This window comes from Hoplias malabaricus, chromosome 9 (assembly GCF_029633855.1).
Source record: "Hoplias malabaricus isolate fHopMal1 chromosome 9, fHopMal1.hap1, whole genome shotgun sequence".
Classification (NCBI taxonomy): domain Eukaryota; kingdom Metazoa; phylum Chordata; class Actinopteri; order Characiformes; family Erythrinidae; genus Hoplias; species Hoplias malabaricus.
The window spans coordinates 12,053,047-12,073,095 of record NC_089808.1 but is presented as its reverse complement, the minus strand read 5'-3'; the positions used below and the strand labels follow the sequence as shown (position 1 = coordinate 12,073,095).

Here is a 20,049-nt window from a genome sequence, read left to right as displayed (position 1 = left end):
AGACTGCAAGTATCAGACTCTCTGTCAACTTGTGGGCTAATATCTAGTGGCTGAGATTAACCTACCTACCTACCTACCTACCTATCTGTCTTTCTACTTACCTACCTATCTATCTGTCTTTCTACCTACCTACCTATCTGTCTTTCTACCTACCTACCTACCTATCTGTCTTTCTACCTACCTACCTATCTATCTGTCTTTCTACCTACCTACCTATCTGTCTTTCTACCTACCTACCTGTCTGTCTGTTTGTCTGTCTGTCAGTCAGTCATATTCTATCCTATCCTATCCTATCCTATCCTATCCTATCCTATATTGCCAAAAGTATTCGCTCACCCATCCAAATCATTTCATTTAGTTGTTCCACTCACTTCCATGGCCACAGATGTATAAATACAAGCACCTAGGCATGCAGAGTGCTTCTACAAGCATTTGTGAAAGAGTGGGTTAATTTCGGGATCTAAGTGAATTCCATCTGGTGCTGTGATTAGATGCCACCTGTACAACAAGGGGTATTATAACAAAGTAGAAGTGAGAACAACAGCAAAAGTGGTAGGCCATATAAAATGACAGGGCGGAGTCAGAGTGTGCTGAGGTGCGTAGTGTGCAGAGGTCACCAATTTTCTGCAAACTCAGTCACAACAGACTTCCAAACTTCTTGTGGCCTTCAGATTAGCTCAGGGACAGTGCATAGGCAGATTCATGGAATAGGTTTTCATGGCCAAGTACCTGTCCCAAGCCTTACATCATCAAGCCCAAGGCAAAGTATCTGATGCAGTTGCGTAAAGCATGCCACCACTTTACTGTAGAGCACGTATTGTTACTCTGGAGTGACGAATCATGCTTTTCCATCTGGCAGTCCAGTGGAAGAGTCTGGGTTTGGTGATCACCTGGAGAATGGTACTTGTATGACTGCATAGTGCCAAGTGTAAAGTTTAGTGGAGGGGGGGATTATGGTGAAAGGAACTTTTATTGCTTCAGCATACCAAAAGATTTTAGACAATTTTATGCTCCCAACTTTATGGGAACAGTATGGGGATGGCACCTTCCAGTTCCACAATGACTGTGCACCAGTGCACAAAGCAAGGTCCAGGACATGGATGTGCGAGTATGTTGTGGAAGAGCTTGACTGGCCTGCACAGAGTCCTGACCTCAACCCAAGAAATCAACTTAGGGAGGAATTAGAGTGGAGTGTGCGGGCAAGGCCTTCTCGTCACTAAAATCCATATGCATGTGAAGGCAGGTGAGCAAATACTTTTGGCAATATAATCTATCTATCAGTCTAGAAATACTCATTCACATTTAACAAACTGCTCCACAAGATGCGCTATCCAGTGTTGATAAGTGAGAACTAGGTGTCCTTGTTTTCCAGTAGGTGAAGTATTAAAGGTGAAACCTCCTGCAGTGTTTCTGTGGTTTAAACAGAGCTGGAGCTTTTCTCTGATTTGATTGTCACTATCTTGACCTTGTCTCTAAAAGCTCTCAGCTGTGTGATGTGTAACAGACGTTTTGTAGATGCTCCTTCTACATGAGTGCTTAGACAAGCATCCTGAATGTGTTCTGTTCAACTCGTTTTGTGTTTTGCTGGCTGTGTTCTGACCAGTACTGTGCCTGACAAAGTTATGGCAGTAAAGGAGCAGTGTGTGTGTGAGAGAGTGTGAGATGCAATGAGAGAGTCTCTTGTAGCATGTTGCGAGAAGTAATGGCTCTGCTTGTCAGAGTAAAATGTCAGACAAAATGTTAAGTCAACATGATCAGCCTCCCTGTCGCTGCTGAGGAATGATGAACCCCTTCAGAGCCTGAATACCAATTTATTACTTTATTTATCCACGGAGCCTCTTCCTTTAGGCTTTATTACTTTTTATACAGCTCTGCTATCCAGTATCTGAGCTTTAGAAAGCTAACGGAGCTGATATTTGTAGAATACAGCAATGTAGTAATATCTGTTATCTGACTAAAGTCTACCTGGATTATGATTTCATATATATTCATATGGTTACAGCAGATAGGATAACTTAGGGTAGACTTATTTCTAAGAAGAGCATTTGTAGTCTGAAAAATATGTATGGTATTTAGACATAGATATAATACAGTTTTGTTCAGTTTAGGTCTCTCAGTTCATTATGTACACATACATAACTCAGTTTAACATTGATTACAATACATCAAATGCAGTAAAACAAAATTCAACACCATCAGAAAACTCTTTACAATTCATCGGTTTAGATTCATACCAGTCATACCATCCATAAGCTGCTGTTGTAATTCTTGTTGTGTCACCAGCTACTATAAGTCCATTTATTTCATTACATTTACAGGTAAGGACACCCAGCTTTCCTCTACATGTTGCAATTAATTTAAACAGCTGCTTTTCCTTTTGTTAACACAGACTCATCTAATTCTGATGCCTGCAAGTTTAAACAGTTAAATTTTCTCAAAAAACGGATATATTCTGCCAGGCTCCATGGCCCTGGCTTCATTCAAAACACCATATTACTCACAGCTTGTCGCATAAAGACCTCCAAACATAATGGTCTGCTTTGCCAATACTCCATAAGCGTCCAGAATTCAAAAGTAAACACTTTTTGATTTTATGTTTTATCCATTTAGTCAATGCTTATTTATTTGAAAGTATGACCTTTGATTTCAGGCATAATACGTTTTATTGACACTTCCAATAACAAAGGATTGAAAAAATATGAATAACGTAGTCCTTGTAATTTTACTTTAATAAACCTTTAAAGACTGCCTTTAAGTAAAATAGAAGAGCATGTTCAAAATTAGTGTTTTTTATAACATCCAGGTTCCATCAATCCACCATCCTCCATTACTTGACCTTTCCCCTATTTAACCCCATGACTCAAATCCAAAGTAACCTCCAACTATTAGTTGAATTAAAAATGCAACACAAATCTAAATAACTGATCCATCACTTAAAATAACATGACAACAATAAATAAATAAATAAATAAAAACACAAAAAATGGCTATAACACAACCAAAATTAAAAAACTAAAAAACACTGCTCAGCCATATCTTAAAGTTAGCTCTTTATTTTCTGCACTTGTCAGTTTTATCGCATCCACTTTACTCCGAATACTCTGGTAAAATGTCTGCTATGTCTGCTTTATTTGTACCAGCCCAACACAAACTACCATGCCACCAATGTAGTGTTGAGAATCACCCAAACAATATCTGCTCTGTGAAGGTCCTGTGGGGGTCCTGACCAATGAAGAGCAGGGCTTAAAGGAATAACACAGTACGTAAAAGTAGAAATACAAAGTGCACCTGTATGATCAGTGGAGCTAATAAAATGACAAAGCCTCAAAAGTATTTTACTTTTTCACAAGAAAATGCTAATATTAATATTTACAAATTATGATAATTCTTATTTTAATTTTTATTAGATTCTCTAGTGTTTGGGATTATTTGCCTGGAACTTGGAATTTTTGGCATTGTTTTTTTTTTAATTCTTTTAGCATATGTGTTTATAAATTTCAGGACACTCCAACAATTCTTCAGAAATGAACTACATTTATATGTAGTTTATTACCTTTCTACTGCAGTGACAGCCTCTGCTCTTCTGGGAAAGACTTATACTATTTGTTGGAAGAATGCTGGGAGAATTGAAGAGTTGGGAAGGTTTGTGGTGAATTAATTACTGTTGACTTACAGTAGCAGGGCACAGCGGTGAGTCTGTACTGTGGATGAGAGCTCTGGACCTTGTGGGAGGTCTAAGGAACGTTAGGAAAATGGAAAATGGAGCGATCAGTCTTCTCTTTCATCTGAACACAAAACCCTGGCCATGGTAATTCTTGACCATTCTCTCAAAAAGAAACAACCCCCCTGCTTTATCTCTGTGTTTGTGTGTGTGTGTGTGCGCGCGTGTGTGTCCTTTGCAATAATTTACCGCCCTACTGATTCATCCACACTGTTGATGAAGTGACGTCCTGAGCTGTACAAAGTAATCTTACAATGTGTCATCTCTCTCTCTACCTCTCTCACAGCCTGTCCAACATCCCCTGTCTCTTGTCTCTCTCTCTCTTACTCTCTCTCTCTCTCTCTCTCTCTCTCTTTCTCTCTCTCTCTCTCTCTCTTTATGAGTATTTGCTGGCATTTATTAGCATAAACTGCAGTATCAAAACTGATCAGTTGTTTGATTACGTTCAAAAGTCTATTTCAATGCAATGTGTTGAAACCCACAAATAAAGCTTTGTTTTAAGTTTACAGTGGTATTTTATAATATGTGAGCTATGTTTGTTCTGCTTTGCAGGACACATTCTGTTGTTTGGGTTGAGCATCAGTTATGACTAATTATTAACTGGAAGTTTGTAGAACAAGCATATCATGCGTAACAATTTTCAGTGTTTGAAGGGGGATAAATGTTTTAATTCGCTTCATGCGACTGTCTACACTGATTAATAGAGGCACCTGTACCGTGTCTAGTGTCAAATAGGTGGTTGTCTCTTGTGTGCCTCGCGCTCCGGCTTCAAGTTCTACTCAAGCGGAGAATTAGCAGTGGATAATTGGGCTTGGTCCTGTTTGGGCTACACCTCTGTCTATCACTGTATATTAATCTTATTATTAAGCAGACTGTTTGTTTTTAATAAATACCAACCAAGAATAAAAATGTAGTACTTTATTTCTTTAGGCAATGCTTTGCTACAGACGACTATGTAAAATGAAAACATTACTTAAAAACATATTACTTAAAAATTATATTTTATAACCACAATTGACCAGACAAATGGCACAGCTCCAGCAGGTGAATATTCCACTGCCATGGTCAGTGCTGCAGTGATCTGTGGCTGCGCGCATGTGTTGTGTAGCAGGGAAGGAACTGAATGCAGTGTCACCAAACAAACTGAATAAATGAAATACATTGAGATATAAATAAATAAATAAATTATAGCAATAAATACATGAAACAAAGATTGTTCACGGATTCTGATTCTCCAAGTCGAGACTTAAGTGCAACTCGAGTCCCCATCTGTGGAACATGGCAGCAAACTTAAAAAAGATTACAGGAACTTTTGCAGTGTTGGAGATAAGGAAACCATCTTAATACAAATACAGAGAGTGATTATCTTTTATAACACAGGATCAGACAATATTCAACTCATATCACGGAACATCAGTCATAAGAGGACCAGGACTCATTTCATACACAGATGGAAGTGTGTGATTATGTAGACTGGAGTGTGTGATCCTGTGTGTGTATGTGAGTGAGTTATTGTATTTTTTTGTAAGTATTATGATGGGCAGTATTTTTTGACACATTTATGTTGTCTCTAAATTATTCCTTCATGTTTCCTCACTGTCAACAAAGAAAGAATATGGAAAGAAAATAAGCCAATTTTGAGAGAAAATTACCAATGTACAGACTATAAAAGAAAACCAACCAGTCAGTTTATTGTTGTCTGCTTAAGCAAGTTAACATGGGATAAAAGGAGTCTTTCCGATTTTGGTGCTGTATCTTAGGTAGGCAGAGATTTTAGGATTGATTGGCCTTCTTTCCTGAGTTTCTCCATGCACACCGCTGGACCTGTGTTTATGTGAGAGTGCAAAGTGGATATTAAACAGCAAAGCGATCTCAATAAATGTGTGGGAGGCTAAAATCCAGAGCTTCTGCTCCCTGCTCCACACTCCTGGGCTCTCGCACTGGGCTGAGCTGTGGCTAGTTTTAGCTTTGTGTCATACAATAACAATGACATATCTGCTTATGAAAATTAATTCATTGCAGAAATGAGTTAAGTGCGTCATACCAAAGACCAGGCTCCTGTTATTGTAAATAGGTAAAGAGGCAAAACACAAAAACTGAATATTGCCTTGACATTTTAAATCTACATTTAGTAACACTGGTAAAATCTGATCACATGACTAAACTACTTTTCTGTTTTAGCTTGTTTTGATCTCGGCGCATGGGCAACAAGGGCACTCAACGAGGGCAGTTATTTCCTACTTGCAGCATTTCCAGTGATCTGACTGGTGTTTTTGACTGAAAGTGGTGACTTTCTCTGAAAGCAGGTGCTAGGCTATTATACTGCAAGTTTTCCAGTTATTTTTTTTTAACCAAGTGAGCTGTCTTCTCCAATATAATTTCTTTCATTATAATTCTTCGTTTTCAGTTTTACAATATATATATATATATATATATATATATTGTAGTGTATAATTACCGCCTGTCACAATAATTAAGCACCCGTTGGTGGCAACTGCACTATCCACTTTGGGTGGTAAAGCCTTCTGTGACCTAGTCCCAGTTCATTTGTGACACTGTGGATCGAGGAATGTTAATTCCTACACAACTTTGAAAATGGAATGTTCCAATATGTCTGGCACCCACTATCATGTCTCATTCTGTCTGATAGTTCAAATCTGCTTGCCTTGAGTATGCTGACGTGGGTTTATCCTCATTCACACGATAACAGTTCACAACTTATGCAGGTGGGTGTTACCAAACCTTATGTCCCCTGACATAAAGCCACTTCATAATCAGTTTACATACGGCTATCCCATTACTTTTAGTGTTTGTTAAAGTTAGAGTAAGGAAGTTAAGTGTTAGAGTAATGCAGTGTGTAAATTTAGTGTTAGAATACAGGTAAGGATTAGGGTTAGGTTAATTAAATTTAGGATAAATCTCCAGAAAATAAATTCAGTGTATGTAATGTCTCCCGAAAACATAAAAACAAGTCTGTGTGTGTGTGTTTGTGTTAGGATGTTAATGGGGAACTGCATGTGTGACCTGCTGACCTTTATCTGACCTTTAACGCCTTTTGGCTCTTTGGTATCTTCTGTTGGTCTGTGACTCTCTCTGTGACCGTGAGAAAAACTGGTGGGTCAGGGACCAGAGCAGTGGACACACCTAGAGCTGAATCTTTACTTGCGTGTAAAATGTGGCTTAAAATAAAAGAAAAAGAGCTTTCAATAAGAAATGTGAGATTGACTTGTTAAAACATGGGAACAGATTAAGAAACTGTAGCCACAAATTAAGAAAACATTCAGTTGTAAATTATTGTCTTAAATATTTATCCTTTTCTCCCCCTGGCCCCTCCGGAGCACAGTGTAAGTTAGAAATTTGATAACAGCCACAACACTTGAACAAAAAGTTGGTTTATATATAATTACTTATTTATTTTTGCAGATATTGTGGAATTTATTTTTATGTTATAGTGTGGAACAATAATTTATGAGACGCATTTCTCATAGGCACAGTACTGTGGAAAAGTTTCAAGTAGGTAATATTTGAATCAAAACAAATAAGTAACAGTAAGTAATGATATTCTGGATGTGAATGAGTTGGTTTAACCCTTTCCAAATCTTTCTTCATGGCAGTCCAGTATTATCTGAGGTTATCATCCAATACTTAGTTTTAAAGGTTAATACATACTTAATTATGTTAAATCAAGTGTGCGGTGGGTTTAACAAATCAACCAAGGAAATGATCTGGAAACAAATTTGCCCTTCACACTCACTCACAACACATCTACTACTTTTTATACAAAAAACACCACTTTTATTTTTACTGTTTTTTTTTTGTTTTCATTGTAATTATATAAAATTTTACAGAAGCATCACGCTTATTGGGAAGATGAATAATTTGAAATAATTATAACAGGTGCCTAAGACTTTTGCACAGTACTGTAGTTTTGGAAAATGTGGATGGGAAATATCAGAGAACATTAGGTGAGTTTTAGAGTTCTGTATCAGTCAGTAACTCTTACAGATTAAATGATGTAAAATGGCAGCATATGATTCCTATAAATCTAGTGAAAAAGAAGGGTGGGACAGCACTCTCAAGCCTCAACTTGACCTCAGGTCCAAGGTCAGGTCTTTTGGGGGCACCGAGAACCCACCTGATACAAAAAAGAAAAAATCACTTGCTCTTTCCAGATATCTTTATCCCTCACTTAACCATGCTCCATCTCTCATTCTTCCCTCTTTTTCTTCCCCATCTCTCAAACTCCATCAGCTTGCTCATGCTCCCCATCATTCTATTCTCATCTTTTCTACCATTTTCACTTTGTTTTCTTTCTTATCTATTACTTTCCCACTCATTATATTATCACATCAGTTGTTTTATTTCATCTTCTCTTTCATGTTTTTCTTCCTCTGTGTCTATTCATCATTCTTTATCTATCATGTTGTCTTTTCACTCTCTTATTCTAATTTGTTCTCACCATATTCTTTCCCTCATTCTCGCTCCATAATAATCTCTCTCTCTCTCTCTCTCTCTCTCTCTCTCTCTTTCTCTCTCTCTCTCTCTCTCTCTCTCTCTCTCTCTAATTGGATCAGAGTGATGGCAAAAGTCCTGTTCTCTCTCTGTGTGTTTCCGTCTCCATCTGAGAGATTAACACACACACACACCCACACACACACACACACACACACACACACACACACACACACACACAGTTGACCTTCACTCCTACAAACTCTTGTCAAAATGCCAGCCATAATTACCCACAACCTCTCCAGCAAAGCTAATGGCTGACATCCACCTGTTTGTGTGTGAGTGTGTGAGTGTGTGTGTGTGTGTCTGCGTGTGTATGCACATGTACATATAGTTGGCTGTGTGCATCTTCTCGTTTAAACTGTGGCTTTTTTTCAGTCTGTAATATGTAAGAGAGCAAAAAGCCTAGTTTTACTTTCCCAATCTCGTAAAGTATTTACTAACAGACTTTCAAAGATTAAACTCATAATCACTCAAACTCAGCAGAACGGGATACACAAGTGAAGTGTCTTTGTCTATGTCATATTTAAATACAGCGCAGATAATATGTTTCAGCAAAATAAAAAAAACCTTTTAAGCAGTGATATGTTGCAGTTAAGTGTTGGTTTAGCACTAGTGAGGGAGTGAAATGTGTGTTAGAGTGTATTGTGTTACAGTTAGCTGTGTTATGTTGTTAAAGGGGAGCTGTGTGTTAGAGTGTATTGTGTTACAGTTAGCTGTGTTAGAGTGTTAAAGGGGAACTGTGTGTTAGAGTGTATTGTGTTACAGTTAGCTGTGTTATGTTGTTAAAGGGGAACTGTGTGTTAGAGTGTATTGTGTTACAGTTAGCTGTGTTATGTTGTTAAAGGGGAACTGTGTGTTAGAGTGTATTGTGTTACAGTTAGCTGTGTTAGAGTGTATTGTGTTACAGTTAGCTGTGTTATGTTGTTAAAGCAGAACTGTGTGTTAGAGTGTATTGTGTTACAGTTAGCTGTGTTATGTTGTTAAAGGGGAACTGTGTGTTAGAGTGTATTGTGTTACAGTTAGCTGTGTTAGAGTGTATTGTGTTACAGTTAGCTGTGTTATGTTGTTAAAGCAGAACTGTGTGTTAGAGTGTATTGTGTTACAGTTAGCTGTGTTATGTTGTTAAAGGGGAACTGTGTGTTAGAGTGTATTGTGTTACAGTTAGCTGTGTTATGTTGTTAAAGGGGAACTGTGTGTTAGAGTGTATTGTGTTACAGTTAGCTGTGTTAGAGTGTATTGTGTTACAGTTAGCTGTGTTATGTTGTTAAAGCAGAACTGTGTGTTAGAGTGTATTGTGTTACAGTTAGCTGTGTTATGTTGTTAAAGCGGAACTGTGTGTTAGAGTGTATTGTGTTACAGTTAGCTGTGTTATGTTGTTAAAGGGGAACTGTGTGTTAGAGTGTATTGTTACAGTTAGCTGTGTTAGAGTGTTAAAGGGGAACTGTGTTAGAGTGTATTGTGTTACAGTTAGCTGTGTTATGTTGTTAAAGCAGAACTGTGTGTTAGAGTGTATTGTGTTACAGTTAGCTGTGTTATGTTGTTAAAGGGGAACTGTGTGTTAGAGTGTATTGTATTACAGTTAGCTGTGTTATGTTGTTAAAGCAGAACTGTGTGTTAGAGTGTATTGTGTTACAGTTAGCTGTGTTATGTTGTTAAAGCAGAACTGTGTGTTAGAGTGTATTGTGTTACAGTTAGCTGTGTTGTGGTGTTAAAGCAGAACTGTGTGTTAGAGTGTATTGTGTTACAGTTAGTTGTGTTATGTTGTTAAAGCAGAACTGTGTGTTAGAGTGTATTGTATTACAGTTAGCTGTGTTATGTTGTTAAAGCAGAACTGTGTGTTAGAGTGTATTGTGTTACAGTTAGCTGTGTTATGTTGTTAAAGGGGAACTGTGTGTTAGAGTGTATTGTGTTACAGTTAGCTGTGTTATGTTGTTAAAGGGGAACTGTGTGTTAGAGTGTATTGTGTTACAGTTAGCTGTGTTATGTTGTTAAAGGGGAACTGTGTGTTAGAGTGTATTGTGTTACAGTTAGCTGTGTTGTGGTGTTAAAGCAGAACTGTGTGTTAGAGTGTATTGTGTTACAGTTAGCTGTGTTATGTTGTTAAAGCAGAACTGTGTGTTAGAGTGTATTGTGTTACAGTTAGCTGTGTTATGTTGTTAAAGGGGAACTGTGTGTTAGAGTGTATTGTGTTACAGTTAGCTGTGTTGTGGTGTTAAAGCAGAACTGTGTGTTAGAGTGTATTGTGTTACAGTTAGCTGTGTTATGTTGTTAAAGCAGAACTGTGTGTTAGAGTGTATTGTGTTACAGTTAGCTGTGTTATGTTGTTAAAGCGGAACTGTGTGTTAGAGTGTATTGTGTTACAGTTAGCTGTGTTAGGGTGTTAAAGGGGAACTGTGTGTTAGAGTGTATTGTGTTACAGTTAGCTGTGTTAGGGTGTTAAAGGGGAACTGTGTGTTAGAGTGTATTCTTACAGTTAGCTGTGTTAGAGTGTTAAAGGGGAACTGTGTGTTAGAGTGTATTGTGTTACAGTTAGCTGTGTTATGTTGTTAAAGGGGAACTGTATGTTATAGTGTATTGGGTTACTGTCAGCTGTGTTAGGGTGTTAAAGGGCAACTGTGTGTTAGAGTGTATTGTGTTACAGTTAGCTGTGTTAGGGTGTTAAAGGGGAACTGTGTGTTAGAGTGTATTCTTACAGTTAGCTGTGTTAGAGTGTTAAAGGGGAACTGTGTGTTAGAGTGTATTGTGTTAAAGTTAGCTGTGTTTTGGTGTTAAAGGGGAACTGTGTGTTAGAGTGTATTGTTACAGTTATCTGTGTTAGAGTATTAAAGGGGAACTGTGTGTTAGAGTGTATTGTGTTACAGTCAGCTGTGTTAGGGTGTTAAAGGGGAACTTTGTGTTAGAGTGTATTGTGTTACAGTTAGCTGTCTTAGGGTGTTAAAGGGGAACTGTTTGTTAGAGTGTATTTTGTTGCAGTTAGCTGTGTTAGGGTGTTAAAGGGGAACTGTGTGTTAGAGTGTATTGTGTTAAAGTTAGCTGTGTTTTGGTGTTAAAGGGGAACTGTGTGTTAGAGTGTATTGTGTTACAGTTAGCTGTGTTAGGGTGTTAAAGGGGAACTGTTTGTTAGAGTGTATTTTGTTGCAGTTAGCTGTGTTAGGGTGTTAAAGGGGAACTGTGTGTTAGAGTGTATTGTGTTAAAGTTAGCTGTGTTTTGGTGTTAAAGGGGAACTGTGTGTTAGAGTGTATTGTTACAGTTATCTGTGTTAGAGTATTAAAGGGGAACTGTGTGTTAGAGTGTATTGTGTTACAGTCAGCTGTGTTAGGGTGTTAAAGGGGAACTGTGTGTTAGAGTGTATTGTGTTACAGTTAGCTGTGTTATGTTGTTAAAGGGGGACTGTGTGTTATAGTGTATTGGGTTACAGTCAGCTGTGTTAGGGTGTTAAAGGAGAACTGTGTGTTAGAGTGTATTGTGTTACAGTTAGCTGTGTTAGGGTGTTAAAGGGGAACTGTTTGTTAGAGTGTATTTTGTTGCAGTTAGCTGTGTTAGCTCTTGTGTGTTTGCTATATGTATGGTGTCAGAGTGCAGTGTGAGGTATCCTTTTGCTTTTGCTATGTTAATGTTGCTTTGTTATGTTTGCTCTTAGAGTTAGTTGTGTATTAGATCCAGTTCTGAGTGAAAGCATTGCATACGTGTGAGCACTATTTCATATTTAGCACTTTTAAAACCACTTTATCATTATGGTTTTATTTGTTTGGCAAATGTAGCCTTGCATTAGCAGTGATTTTTGGTCCTGGTGGGGGACATTGATTAGAAAGCAGTCTCGTGTGTGTGTGTGCAACGTCTGGCATAGGCTGAAAGTCAGTGTGATCAGTGTGTAATGACAGAGTGGTCTGTTCCTCATTTTGGTCTGTGTGGCTTTTAGCTTTTAGATTAGGTGGAGACAGTATACTGTGTGTGAAATAAACTCCACACTACACAATAGTTAAAATCATAAAATATAAAGTCATATGATTCATTAATTTTTATGTAACAATATTTGAATAGTCCACATGTAGACAATCTACAAACCTTACCACCAAACTATATACAGACTGTCAGTCAACAGGCATAAAACAGGTTATCTATTGATTTTCAACAACCTGTGAATAGGTCTTTATCTACCTTTCAACAAACATGACTACATGTCTATCAACAAGAATGCAAGACATTTTAATATGACTGTCAACAAACAGTGTCTGTGTAGACTGCAGGGTATGCATCAAAAAATATTCCATTTTTATTCATGTAAAATTCTGTTGTAATACCAACAAACGTTTAGTAAAAATTTAACTAAATATTAACTGTCAACTGTACCACTCATTATAGTTTTATAAATATTATAATTCATAGGTACCACCTATGAATTAAACAGTGTTTTATGACTGTGATGATATGAAGAAAGGCCATGTTTTTCTTCAGCTGAGCATTTTCTTCTGTTTTTTTTTATTTCGCATGAACAGAATTCTTGATTTGTTTCTCTCTTTTTTTTTTTTTTGCCTGTTGATCTAGTCCTTCAGGGTCGTAGAGTATTTCTCAGGCTTGGTCTTGGCTTGTTTTTCCTTGTTATGTTTTGCTCTTTTTGTAATGAAAAGTCTAAATTGCTCACATCTGTCTCTAGCCTTTGCTTACGTGCAGCAAGCCACTGAAACTGGGCTTTCTTAATATGAAAAAAAAAGCAGGGGAATGCTGTCCCCCATGTTCACTTACAAACATAATCAACTATGTGTATGCGTAGCACCTTGTATTTATTTACACACAAATTAATTTTACAAATTTCACAAATTTAGACCGGAATATCCAAAATAAGTGTTACCTTGAGACCTATTCATATGGAGAATCAGTTGGTAAGCTGGTTCATGACTGTCAGCTGACAGGATGTGAGTGTTTGTACAATGTGGACTATGCAAATTTAGTGTTACTGCTTTTGATCTTTTATATTTATAGACCAAACAAGATAGAAAATTAGGGATGGCACAAGAATATAGTACACATAGCAATGGGAAGCCGTTCAGGAAATAATTGTTATGTACTTTGTGCATGTATATTCATTCATTCATTATCTGTAACCACTTATCCAGTTCAGGGTCACAGTGGGTCCAGAGCCTACCTGGAATCATTGGGCGCAAGGCAGGAATACACCCTGGAGGGGGTGTCAGTCCTTCACAGGGCAACACAGACACATTCACACACTTTTGAGTCACCAATCCACCTACAAACGTGTGTTTTTGGACCGTGGGAGGAAGCCCACGCAGACACATCGAGAACACATCAAACAGTCACCCAGAGCGGGAATCGAACCCACAACCTCCAGGTCCCTGGAGCTGTGTGACTGCGACACTACCTGCTGCACCACCGTGCCACCTACTTGGTTTAATGGCACATACATTGGTTTTAAACTGTTGGTTTGTATATAGGTTTGTGGGTATATATCAGATTATCAGTACATACATTGGTTTGTGTGTGTATATATTGGTTTGTATCTGCGCAGCTTAATCAAAACAAGCTACTCGCTGAACAGCACTGAGCGGCAAATTTCTACCATGCAGCGCAGAACCCAATACATATGCCCACAAACCGATATATACCAACCAATATATATGCCAACAAACCCATATATATATATATATATATATATATATATATATATATATATATATATATATATATATATATATATATATATACCAACAAACTGATATAAACAAACCAATATATACACACACAAACCAATGTATATACCAACAAAGCGATATACACAAATACCAATATATATGCTAGGAAACCAATGTATAAACTGATAATCTGATATATACCCACAAACCTATATATACTAACCAACAGTTTAAAACCAATGTATGTGCCATTAAACCAAGTAGCTTCTCCATAACCCAATATATATGAACGGCTTCCCATGCCCATACATAGCCGTAGCTCAAATGTCTGCATCACACACACAAACACTCGCTCTCTCTTTCCTCTTGCTCTCTCTCTCTCTCTCTCTCTCTCTCTCTCTCTCTCTCTCTCTCGCTCTGTCAGTGCTGGTGAAGCAGAAGACTTCTCGGGTCTAATGCACTTCCTGAGTCAACACAGATTTTTTGAGGGATCTGTCCGTCCGGCCGACAGGATTAGCGCAGCAGCCGCTGGTTTTGTTTTTGTTTACTAATATCTCCTCAGAGACAACAGCGGAAAACCAAGCCTGATTTATATCCACTCTGTTCAGAAGATGAAGAAATGCTCCACAAGACAAAAAAGAGATTATAAAGAGCGACAAGCACTACAGGCTGTTAGAGAGGGAGAGGGAGAGGGAGAGAGAGAGAGAGAGAGAGAGAGAGAGAGAGAGAGAGAGAGAGAGAGAGAGAGAGAGAGAGAGTTGAAACTTGGCTGCTTCTCCGGCCTTCTATTATCACCCACATGCACTTTGAACCAGAGGTGGAGAGAGTGTCTGGCAAAAAAGAAATGAGAGAGAGAGATTGAGAGAGAGAGAGAGAATTGTCATAGTGAACCAACATAGACAATATAAATGTAAACACGTGTATGTGTGCAGTGTACTTTTACACACAAAACCCTGCACCTATTCTGACTATGTGTAACCCCTCACACACAGTCAGAACAGTCGTCACTTTACATTAAAACTGACATATTATACCTCTTTTTCCACAGGTAACCATTTCTTAATGAAATGTCTGTGTCAGGCTTTGGTCAAAATACCACAAGGATCAAAAAACAGAGCACTTTTCCTACCCTGCCTTAATAGCCCTTTTAAGAACGACAGGTTTCAGCACCTTTTCCTTTACATGAGACAGAGCCACAGCTCAATAGAGTGAGGAGCAGAAGCTCTGTTTTTTAGCTGTATTTGCTATGTTCTCTTTCTTCTCCATTCTGGTTGCCACCATATTTTAACAGCACTCTCATTTCTCTGTTTAATCCTGCCTTTTTGCTCTTACATAAATGCCTTTCCAGCAATGTGATTGGAGAAACTCAGGCAGGACATTCACAAAGCGCCTGCACTCAATGTAAGAAGCAGTGCAAGATCAGATTGGCTTGTTTTATCCAATGTTTTCAGACTTAGGATTTATATGCCACTGCACTGAAAAAGTGTGTGTGTGGGTTTTTTTTTTTTCATACTATGACCCATTTAAGATTTCAGTCGTCACACTGGAGATGCTTTAATCAGCTAAATGAAAATGTGCTTTGGAATTGCATTTGCACATGGAATTAAAACTCACTGTGTCTGAATAGTTTTTCAAATCTTATTTAGGTTTAGTATTTAGTGTAAGTAACTGATTAAACATGGTTTTCTGGAACGTTAATGGTCAAACACTATAATTACATGGTCAGTTTGTATGGAAAAAGTTTCTTGGGAAGGACTCTTTAATGGTCAGGACCCTTTAGGGGACTCTAAAAATGTTTATGGTGGCACGGTGGTACAGCAGGTAGTGTCGCCGTCACACAGCTCCAGGGGCCTGGAGGTTGAGGGTTCGATTCCCGCTCCAGGTGACTGTCTGTGAGGAGTTGGTGTGTTCTCCCCGTGTCCGTGTGGGTTTCCTCCGGGTGCTCCGGTTTCCTCCCACAGTCCCAAAACACACGTTGGTAGGTGGATTGGCGACTCAAAAGTGTCTGTAGGTGTGAGTGAATGTGTGTGTGTGTCTGTGTTGCCCTGTGAAGGACTGGCGCCCCCTCCAGGGTGTATTCCTTGCGCCCAATGATTCCAGGTAGGCTCTGGACCCACCGCGACCCTGAACTGGATAAGCGGTTACAGATAAAGAATGAATGAATAAAAATGTTTATGCGTGTGCTAAATTTGTGAGGAAAGGAATATACTTTTTAAAATTCTTTTTTACTGATTCTGTTCTGATCAGTCAGGTCCAAGGCCCGTCAGAGCTGGGCTTCAGATCAGTCAGAGACCACATTCTGACCAGTCTTAACTTAATTCTAATTTTATAACATTAGTACTTGACCATGTTAATTTTTGTATAAACACATAAAATCTCAGCAAAGTCTTAATATCTAGTGTAAAGCCTTCCCAGATGTATAGAGCAAAGCTACTTATTAATATCTTGCATTGTAGAGGAAATGTTATCAGAGTTGCTGTTCACAAACTGTTGACTGTATTTATATTACAGGTAATATGTGCTATATGAGTACTTCTATATTTGATAATGCACTTTTATTTATTTATAATGTATAAAATGTATTTAATTTATTTAAGAGAATTCTCTTCCCCTTAGTAATTCAGCAGTCTGACCCTGGCTTGTCTCTCTATTGGTTTCAGTTCAGTGAGGGTTCTGTTGTCCAGCCTTTGATTGACCAGTTTGCCTGCGGGAGGTCCGAGATTCCACAGAACCTTCTAGACCTCCGTCTGGCACAGCACTGATTTTCGCTCCTCTTTTTTATTCCCTCTCTTGTCCTCTGCTGAATCAGTCTGTACTCCTCTGCACTCTCTGGGCTGATGAGGCCGGCTCTGATTGGTCTGTTTGAGGCTGGTGCTGATTGAAATTGCACTGAGAGCTTGGGCGAGGGTAGTGGGGTTTATTGTCAGAAAGGTCTGGGTTTGGAGTTGGAGCAGGATTTTATAGCATTTTAAATACGTAAAACATTCAGAACAGACTTTTATTTTTCAATTCAGTTGAATTCGATTGTATTTATAGAGAGCTTATTTTACAACTGGTCGTTATACCATAAGCAGCTTTATAGAATTTGTGGTTCTTTCCCTATGAGGAAGACAAGGTCACAACGGAGAGAAGAAAACTCAATTTCAAATTCAAATGGGGAACTCATTCTCCTCTAGTTGGCAAACAAAGAGCGGTGTATAAACAAAGAGCGGTGTATAAACAAAGAGCGGTGTATAAACAAAGAGCGGTGTATTAACAGGCCAGTATGAATGAGTGTACAGTGATCTGTTACACCATGTTTTGGCTTAGTAACTGTGTTAATAAAGAACAATCTGAACCAGGTGAACAGGGAACAGTTCTAGCGTCTGACCAATCAAGACAGAGATATTGACCCAACAAGGCCTAGCTTCGGACCAATCAAAGCCAAGCTTTTGACAAATCTGGGCCAAGATTTTGAACCATCAAAACTGAGCTGTCAAGGACAGCTTCTGACCAATCACACACAAGCTTCTGACCAATCAGGGACAGGATTTATAGGCTGGTGGACCCCTCCTGTACATCTCATTTTTTTTCTTTGTGCCATTTTGTGAAAATCACATCAGTATTTCATCTGAGGAAGCAAATAACACTACTTAAATATTAAGGGCATAAAAAAATACCAGTAAATACTAACCGTGGCAGTGGCAAATGCAAAATACTTAACTTTTAGTGATTTTGTTACTCACAATATGGCAACATTTAAATCTACAGGAAACATACTTATATATGACAAATTAAAGTTGTTTATTCCCTATATAGTACCTTATATGGACACGTTTTGGGACAGGTATTGTGACATTTCTTCCCTCTTTGATTTTCCATGATCAACTATGAGTGGCACTATTTTAAAGCCAAAAGCATTTAGGAACTACAGCAACAAGAATGCAAGTAGCAGATCACAGTGTGTAAAAGTCGCCTATGATCTGCTGACACGCTAACGACTGAATATTCCCACAGTCACACTCCAAAATTTTTTAGAAAGCTTTCTCAGAAGAGTGGAAGCTGTTTTAGCTGCAAAGTGTAAATCAACTCCATATTAATGCCTATGGATTTAGATATGGATGTCATAAAATCACCAGTAGGTGTAATGAGCAGGTTTCTCTATATTTATGTCCATATAGTGTGTGTGCTAAATTAAATTCTGTAAAAATATTAATGAAACGTACACACATTTCACCAAATGTGCATAAACCTTTCCCAAGGTTTTGAAATCAGCTCCAATGGAAAAGTGTAGTGTAAAATAAAATAGAGTAATTTTTGTCTATATAAAATTTAACACGTCTTTTTAAAAATAATGTTAAACAACATATTGGAATTCCTATTGTCAGAGGGTGTGTTTAAGCATTGGGAGGATTTTGATGATAAAGACTGACATAATGACTATGGGAGAAAAATGTCAAAGCTTTTGTTTTTTCCCCTAGGAAGAACTATAAAAAGATTTTTTTATATGTTTTTTCATTATGAAAAATATCTAGAGCAAAAGCTGCTTTCCACTTAACATGATTCCATGTCAGGAAAAACAAACTGGCAATTAAAAGTATTGGAAAAACATTGTTTAGATAAAGTATAAAGTTTACTCACTAATGAAAACCCACTCTGTTGCCCAGTGGTAGCTCCAGTGATTGGAAGCCGTTGTTAAACCTCAGGGATTAGTTAATGTTTCTCACGTTCCTCTGTTTTGGCTGATTTCTGATTCTGGCTGTTCCGGGAATCAGCGGTGAAATCCCCGCCTGTTGTGTAATTAACTTCTCCCCACAGAGAAATAGTTTTTCTCTGCTGCCGAGGGGAAAGTCAAAATCAGTCAAACTCAGAAAAAGTCCATTTAATTATTGGAAAAACTTGAATGTCAAGTTTTTTTTTACTTATTTATTTTCTGCCACAGATCTAAAAGTTTGTAGACTTGAGAAGCTTTTATAATTTTGATAGTAATTGGCCAGTAGAAACATAACATTCATGAGCCTAAAATCAACACCAGGTTTTGAAAAAAACCCTTGTAATCGGGGGTTCCCTTATTTATATGGTGGGCTTAACACTTAAATCTTCTTTCTATATTACAAAATATAAACGAACCATTTAGATTGCTACTGGATACTCTGACTATAGCATGATAAAAGGCATCATTACATTCATTCATTCATTGTCTGTAACTGCTTATTCAGTTCAGGGTCATGGTGGGTCCAAAGCCTACCTGGAATCACTGGGCACACGGTGGGAATACACCCTGGAGGGGGCACCAGTCCTTCAGAGGGCGAGACACACTCACACATTCACTCACACACTCAGACCTACGGACACTTTAGAGTCACCAATCCACCTACCAACGTGTGTTTTTGGACTGTGGGAGGAAACCGGAGCACCCTGAGGAAACCCACACGGATACAGGGAGAACACACCAAACTCCTCACAGACATTTACCCGGAGTGGGGCTTAAACCCACTACCTGCTGCGCCACTGTGTCGCCCGCATCATTCACATATGTTACTCTAATTAAAAAAAACAAAAAACACACCACTTTGATAGACCAGTGCTGCCATGCTGTTTACTTAAAAATAAACGCAGGCCTTTTATTCTTAAGGCCATTTTCAGGGTAAAACTGCCTAAAATAAAATAGCTTTTTTTAAATTGGCATTTAGCTATTTATTTAGCTAAAAAATGTAACCCGTGCCAGAGTCCTGTTTGTAGACTTCAGCTCAGCGTTCAACACCATAGTGTCAGAGCTACTGCAGGTCAAACTGTCCCAGCTGTCGATGCCAGATCCCATCTCGATGCTGGATCATGGACTTTCTGACAAACAGGAGATAGTTTGAAACCCGGACTCTCAGTACTGGTGTACCACGAGGTTGTGTGCTCTCACCCCTTCTATTCAGTCTCTACACCAATGACTGTGTCTCTAAAAAACCAACTGTAAAGATCCTGAAGTTTGCTGATGACACCACTGTAGTATAGCCAACGGTGATAAGTCTGCCTACAGAAAGGAAGTTGAGCAGCAGGTATCCTGCTGCAGCAGCAACCACCCACTGCTGAACACACAAAAGACTGTAGAGATGGTGGGGGGCTTCAGGCACAATGCCTCACCCATACCCCCCTTAACATCAACAGCTCTGCTGTTTCCACTGTGGAGACAC

The 20,049-nt window shown here is 38.5% G+C and overlaps 1 protein-coding gene across 1 annotated transcript in view; it reads left to right on the top strand.

Moving 5' to 3' along the window:
- Window positions 1-20,049, top strand: part of ptprn2 (protein tyrosine phosphatase receptor type N2) — a 290,779-nt gene that overhangs the window by 129,290 nt on the left and 141,440 nt on the right. The window lies entirely within an intron of this gene.